The sequence below is a fragment of the Pyrgilauda ruficollis genome, unplaced genomic scaffold (genome assembly GCF_017590135.1).
Source record: "Pyrgilauda ruficollis isolate IOZ18807 unplaced genomic scaffold, ASM1759013v1 scaffold23, whole genome shotgun sequence".
Classification (NCBI taxonomy): domain Eukaryota; kingdom Metazoa; phylum Chordata; class Aves; order Passeriformes; family Passeridae; genus Pyrgilauda; species Pyrgilauda ruficollis.
In genome coordinates this window covers 8,063,499-8,070,504 of record NW_024522539.1, presented here as the reverse complement: position 1 = coordinate 8,070,504, position 7,006 = coordinate 8,063,499, and the positions used below count along the sequence as shown (strand labels likewise).

Sequence of the window (7,006 nt, the reverse complement as noted above, 5' to 3'; positions counted from 1 at the left end):
CTCTTTCATTTACAGCCTGTGCAACTTTGACACCGTTCTCTTGTGATAGGTTCTAGGGAATGAAAACCCCATGGAGCAAGGTACATGATCAAACTGTCACTGAAATTCCTGCTCTATCAGGGCTGCCACTGAGTCCTTCTGAAGCCTTTGAGCTAGGAAGTGGCATGTTTCCTGAGAGCTGATACTCTGTGTTTTGGATAAAGTCATGGCAGAAATGTCACACTGAAAATATCCCAGTGGATTTTTACACCCATTTAATCATCCTTTGGAGAAGTGAGGCATGTATCACTGCAGATAGAAATGCTGTGTATTGACTTTCCAGCTCTACTGGAAATAGCTAAATCATATTTGGTTAATAAAAACCAAAATATAAATTGTGCTTTGTTCACTGGAAGAGGCTTGCTTTCTGCCCCCTCCTTTGTGTTTTCTTTCTTTCCACCCTGTGGTTTCATTTGTCTGTCTCTGATAACATGACAAATTAGAATGAAAGCAAATTAATTAACTTTATAAGGGAGTGCTGAATTATACTGTCTTTGGGTCACGGTTGCAAACAGAAGCATCTTGTCCAGAAGCCTTAATTTCCCTAAAATATTGCATAAAATCCATTCAGTTAAACCAATGCAATCTGCTTAAATGTTTGCTCTTGTGGATGAGGGAAAACCAGCTGATAAATATTTTAGGATGAATCATGCAGTTACTACATTAAGGTGAATTAATATAGTTTATGCTTTTGTGATTGACCAGCACAAGCCACATTGCTGTAATCCATCTGTAAACTGTCTGCACCTCCAGCCTTTTTTGAGGCTCTTTCATCAAAACCAGGCAGTTTACCTGCATCCTTTGTCATGCTCTGCATGCACAAATAAGGCCATTGCCACTGAGATAGTCCATTATACTGATTTTTCAAGCACACAAACAGCACTTTCCAGTGAGTAATTGTATATTTTACCTAACATACTATGTTTGCAACCCTTGCAATTGATGTCAGTTGAGACTAAGCCTAATTCATCCTTCCCCTCACCCAGAGAAGGATATTTGTAAACCAAAACCCGTGCAACTGTGATTTCATCTCAATACCTGTTACACAGCTGAGAAACCTGCCTTAATGCTGCTAACTGCTACTCAGCTTGTCTGTGCCAAAACAGTGAATAAAAAAAAATATTTGCTGCTTGTGCACAGGAGTGTAACATCAAGGATTTCAGTAGGGATGCTAAATAAAAAAGTTCATTACAAACATAACCAGTTATGAGCTATCTAAGGATATTTCACTCCCAGGCATGAGTCAAGTTAGCCTGTAGTAATTTATCAAAGCTCAGGTGTGTAGGACTCTATAAGCCTGGTTTAGTTTCTGTAATGAAGAGTCCACAAAGTCAAGTCGATTTGAAGAAAGTGGTTTTGGGGGCAAACACGAGGATATAGATCAGAGCAAGGCGAGTGACTGGCAGTGCAGAGACCTCCAGCTCTGTTTTCTGAGAGGTGTTTGTGTGTGATGTCAGTGGGTGTACCTGTGCTTCAGAGGCAGGCATGGCTAAATGGGAATGGCCAAGAGCAGGGGCAGGGACAGTATGAGACTGCTGAGGAGCAAACATGGAAGGCAACACGGGATGCAAAAGAAGCAAAAAGATTGTGAGCTGGATATGGACCAGCCTCCTTTTCTAGTTTGCTGGGGGGAATTAATTCTGTCCAGCACATTTCATTTTAGATTATGTCTGTCTTACTTTTTGGTAGTCTGCTTCTGCCATTTGCTTAGATATTGAAATGACCTTTCTTACTTGTTCATCTTGGCAGTTTTCAGTGGGACTGCCAAGAAAACTAAAACTCTCTTCCTTATTCCTCGAAAGCATAATCAGGGAGTTAAGAAGCCAAGATTAGTCTTGCTAATAAATGTGTACAAGAGGACTCTTTTGGGGATTTCTGTTTTTCTAAGTATTTGCTTTAAAGGATTATGAATTTCTACCCCTCTTGGGAGATATTTGGGGTTTGTCTCATCCTTCTTTGTGTTGTGGAAGGGAAAACACCCAGTAGATCTGGTCAATGATTTTCTAAAACACCCTTTTCTCACTATTTTGGTGGTGGTAATGTTTTGCTTTCCAAGGACACTACGAGACACAGCCCATCCCCTGAGGAGCTCTGGTCATACTATCTGTTTCCTCCAGGGAATAACAGCAGGCATGGGAGCTTTGTCTAATTAATGTGTGTCAAGGTCACCAATCCTTGCAGGGGCTGGCTGGCTTGCCTTGCAGAAAGGGACAAGGGTAAACAGGTAAATAGAAATTGCTGTGTGATAATGAGTGTACATCCACAGATATCCAGAATTCTTATTTCAGGTTGCTTTAGGCTGTGTGAGAACACATCTCAGCACATCTTTGTCTGATGTCAGCTGGAGCATTGGAAAAGGAGCAGACATGAGCAGGTGGAATTCCCACTTGGGAGCAGAGAACCTGCACAGGAGCCCATCACATCACACAGCTTGTTAGCCTCTGTCCAAAAGGGGTGAATGGATCCAGCCTGATCAATGACTTTGTGCTGGCTGCAGCCACAGATTACTCTGAGGCCATTCATAAATTATGGTTTAAACAGTAACATTTTTCAAGGGCTTGAAACAATTAGGTGCATAGATTGAAATAATGCAGTGTCATGGCAGTTTTGCGTTGCGTGTCTGCAGTATGTGGTATTCAGCCTTTGCTGTTGGAAGCTGCCATCTGTGCAAACATTTTAACTGATCCCATTCTGAAAGAAATTTGATGAGTGGCAGAAGAAAAATAAGTTAATTAATGGTTTGGTTGTGCATATGGACATGTAATCCCTGGCCAGATGCAATCAGACATTTTGGGTCTTATATAAGCAGCATGGTTGGCCTTTAGATAGCCAGTGACAGGCACCCACAATAAAGTTAAAGTATTAACTCCCAGAACCCCTTGTATTTCTGGGAGGCTTAGGGTGCTCTGTGGTGTGTGTGTGTGTACTTCATCCCCCACCTCCTCTTGTGTTTCTGTTTTTGCCTTTTCAGTACAGCAACAACCCCTTCAGCTGAGGCCCTTTGGATTGCTTTGATATAACATTCAAAAAGATCAAAGGGAAAGCAAATCTCAGCTGGTGGCCTTTCCCTTTAAAGCAGTGACTTTTAGGCCATGTCTCTGCTACAGATGTTTGCTGGCAGGACTGTGTCAAGCCAGGTTTGATGGGGAGTTTGATCCCTGTCAGGCAGATTTGTGTGAGCAGATGATTTTTTCCTGGTTGTGCTGCATGTGTTTGCTTGGCAGGAGTGAGCAGTGAGTGGGCCTGACTGTGCTCATGGTGCAAGGGCACTTTTGTCAGTTCAAAAGCAATTTGCACATGGGGCACCCTGTCCCTGCTCATGCACTAGTGCCCAGGCTGAACAGTGTTCATGGATGTAGCTGTGATGCCCAGGAAGCAAAGCAGCTGAGCCTTTAAACTGATACTGCTCTGTTGGCAAAGACTCTGAAAGAAATGTAAAACAACTCTCTGGTGTTGAACTGTGTTCTGTTTTAGGAACTGGTTTAGCCTGTGCTGGCACAGAAACCCTCTCTGAGGCAGGCTTTTTTTCAGCTGCAATGGGTTTATCCTCTCTAGTTTAATTCTATCTCATTTGTTGGAAAACCTTTCTATAAAAGCAAGACATCAGTTTCTCCCTCATAGTTGGGTTTTTAGTAGAAATCCTGCTGTGAAGATCAAGAGAAAGAAGATGGACCTCTAAAATGTGACTGGCCTCAGAAGCCTTCCCATTTTGGGTGGAAATGCAGTGCTACAGTGTTTGCCAGAAAGCACCATAATTCCAGTGTTCCAAGAGATGTTTCCTCTTGGTAATGACTTGAACCCGTCAGTAATTTAGGTACTTAAGAATTCCTTTCATTTTCAGGATGTTGAGTTTGTAGTGCCAGGAAGATGCTTTTTGGGGAAAGCAGCTTATTTCCAAATGACTAAAATGGAATTATGGGCTGCTGAGAGTGAGCCTGACAGAGGTGCTGCTCAGGACACACATCTGTGCCTACAACCAACATTCAGAACTGCAACTCCTGGAACAGAAAAGAAATGGCTCTACTTTTTGCAATGAGAGCTGCTCTTGGCTTGGTCCTTAAATAAAATTTAGGGTGCGATAGTATTCTCTCCTGCCACAATCTAGATATAATCTAGATTAAATTACTTTTCTTTTTATTTATTTTCTTACTGGTTTTGTTTTTTGGTTTGTTTCTCTTTTGTATAGGCACTAATGATGGCCCAGGTCGTGGATTACATGAGAACTCCAATGCATATTACTGAACTCCACTACTGTGAATTCAGGTAAGTGCTATTTAAGCACAAGTCTTCTTTGGTTGGTTTTTTATTAAGGGAAATTGCCTTTACTGAAAAACAAGCTTATATGAAGCCTCCATCTTCTTGAACACAATTGGAATTTACCCCTTTCCTAGATATTTTGCTTTTATTTTATTGAAGGGTTTAATTTTTATACTGTTGCTAGGTTTATTGAGCTTCCAGTAAAGGATTTTTTTTAAATAATGATTTGAAGGTGTGGGACTTTTTTTTAAAGTATGGTCTTCAAGCCTACTTTTAGAACAACCTACTCTGTTGGGTTTGAATCAGCCTGATTCAAAGCTGTCTGAAATCACTGGAAAACCTCCAGAAGGTTTCACGAGCTTTGGCTGAGGCCTTTTTTGAGAGCATGAGAATGAAGGCATTTCTGGTTTTCACTGTTGCATTCTTAAATCTGAATAAGCAGAAAATTGGATTTATTGCTAATAGAAGCAGATCTACAAAAAACAAAGGACCTGTAGTTCTCTACTGTAAGGGATATGGTTTGGCAAGATGTAGAGCAGGTAACTCTTACAACGTGAAAAATGTAGACAATCGGAATTAACTGCAACCAAATGTACCCTGGAAGCACAGCTGTAATTTATAATGCAGTCAGGAATGCACTGCAGGCTCCTCAATCGATAAGCTAATGGGAAAAAAGCCTTGCAATTAATTACAAATCAACTGGGTCAATATCCTTTAAATGAAAGATATGAAATTGCTAACATTTGGATGGAACTTCTTTGCCAAGTATATTTATAAACCTCATACAAAATACGATATTTATTAAAATAATAAAAGCTCCTTTCACTGTTAAAAGGCAGGACTCTGAATGCCTGATTTCCTTTCGCTCTAAAAATTCAACTGAACTGACTTTACTTCAACAAGTTTTCTACTGTGTATAAAAGAAGTGAAGTAATCTTTTACCTTTAATTCAAGACCTTACAGAGAAGCACAAGAGCTATAAATAGGACTCACAGGGTGATGCTGCCCATGACTTCATGGTCAAAACATTTAAATGATGAAAGTTTGTGCCCAAATGGTTCTCTTAGTAGATGTCAGGACCTGGCAATCTAATATCTTGTTATATTTACAGAAATAGCCCCAGAAAGGGCAGCCAAGGCAGGAGGAGATGGGCTAATGCTGGCACTTGAAGGCTGCTTGTTGTCTGTGAGGTCCCAGCTTCAAACAACTCTGGGCTTTACAATTTGCTAAACTGGGAGTGCTACTTACTTGGAACCCTTTTCATTTGGCACTGATGATGTTTTCCATACATATTCTATAACACTTCTGCTTTTTATTAAAAAAGTGGAGGAGAGTCATGGCCAAGGAGGAAATAATATTATTAAACTTGTGACTCTCTACTTTTTTTTTTTTTTTTTTTAAGATAATTTTGTTCATTACCTTGCTACATGCTTTTTATTGTCCTTTTTTGGGAGCAGTGGAAATCAAAGGATTGCATTGTAATTATATAACACAAAAATGAAAATATAGGGATGCAGTATTGTGTGATTTCAGAGAGGAATGTTTGACAGCTTCCATCCAATACAATGATGGCATTTGACCACTGTCTTTGCACCTTCAATTGTAGCTCTGTCTTGCTGCTTTTACTGATTGCAATGCAACTATCCTGCAATGCCTGGCGCCAGGAAATCTGTGCTGATGTTTGAGCAGCATTGAGTTGCTGCTTTTCCACCTCATGAATCTTTCTGTTGTCTCCTCCTTCCCAGACTGTAATGGCTCAGACACAGTGTCCTCATCCACCCAAGTGCTACTCCCAAAGGACTTGGTCTTGGCTGCTGGGTGGGTTTCATGAAGCTTCCATGAAACATCTTCAATCTGGGCAGTGGATTTCTGCTCAGGTAGCACATTGCTGAGCCAGGCTGTCTCTGGAAGCACTAATCATCCACAAAATCACCACCAACTCTGCAATACTTTAGGTAAGCATGGTCTGTCTCAATGTGAATGGCATCCTTGCCTCACAAAACGCTTCTGCTACTTGGAACAAGAACGTGATCTCTTTCCAGTCCTCTCCACTCTTTCTTGCAACATGATTTTTCTCAACCTCTTCCAACAAAATCTCAGGAGTTTATAATATATAATAAAACGTAGATATGTTGGTGTATTGTAATATGTTCATTAGTATGAAGGTAGGAAGTAAGAAAACCATGACAACTGCTCGTGATTCCATCAAAGAAGTCAATTTCTGGGTGAAAATTATATCATGATGGTTGTTTGTTATCACAGCAACTAGAAATTGCTATGCTACTTGACCCTTTCAATATATTTTATACACATCCCAGAAGTTGTTGTGCCAATTACTTTTCACCTCCAGGCTTCCAGTACTCGGTCATTTCATCTTTCATCTTTCTGGAGAATGAGTTCCGATTTGAGTTCCTATTTCTCATTTGCAGTGACAGGGAAAAATATTGGTCAGCCTCACTTGGAAGTGAAATTCATTATATAAATGTCCAAGCTGTTTCTTTATTATTTAATTTTTTATACATTATATAAATGTCCATCGGCTCCTTAAAAAACCCAACAAAACAGAATATTTGAAAAATTTCCTGAATGGATGAATGGCTGATACTATTTTAATAAAAGATAATATTAACACAACACTGACAAATATTTCATTGGTTTAGTCAAAATATTAGTAGCATCACTGGTGATGATACAGACACATGCAAATTAC

General features: G+C 40.1%; 1 long non-coding RNA gene across 1 annotated transcript; it reads left to right on the top strand.

Annotated features, from left to right (window-relative positions):
- Positions 1–3,725: 3,725 nt before the first annotated feature.
- Positions 3,726–6,244, top strand: LOC121354269. The gene is made up of 3 exons (XR_005955249.1): positions 3,726–3,853; positions 4,226–4,302; positions 6,042–6,244. It is a non-coding gene; the product is annotated as an uncharacterized LOC121354269 (long non-coding RNA).
- The last annotated feature ends 762 nt before the right edge of the window (positions 6,245–7,006 follow it).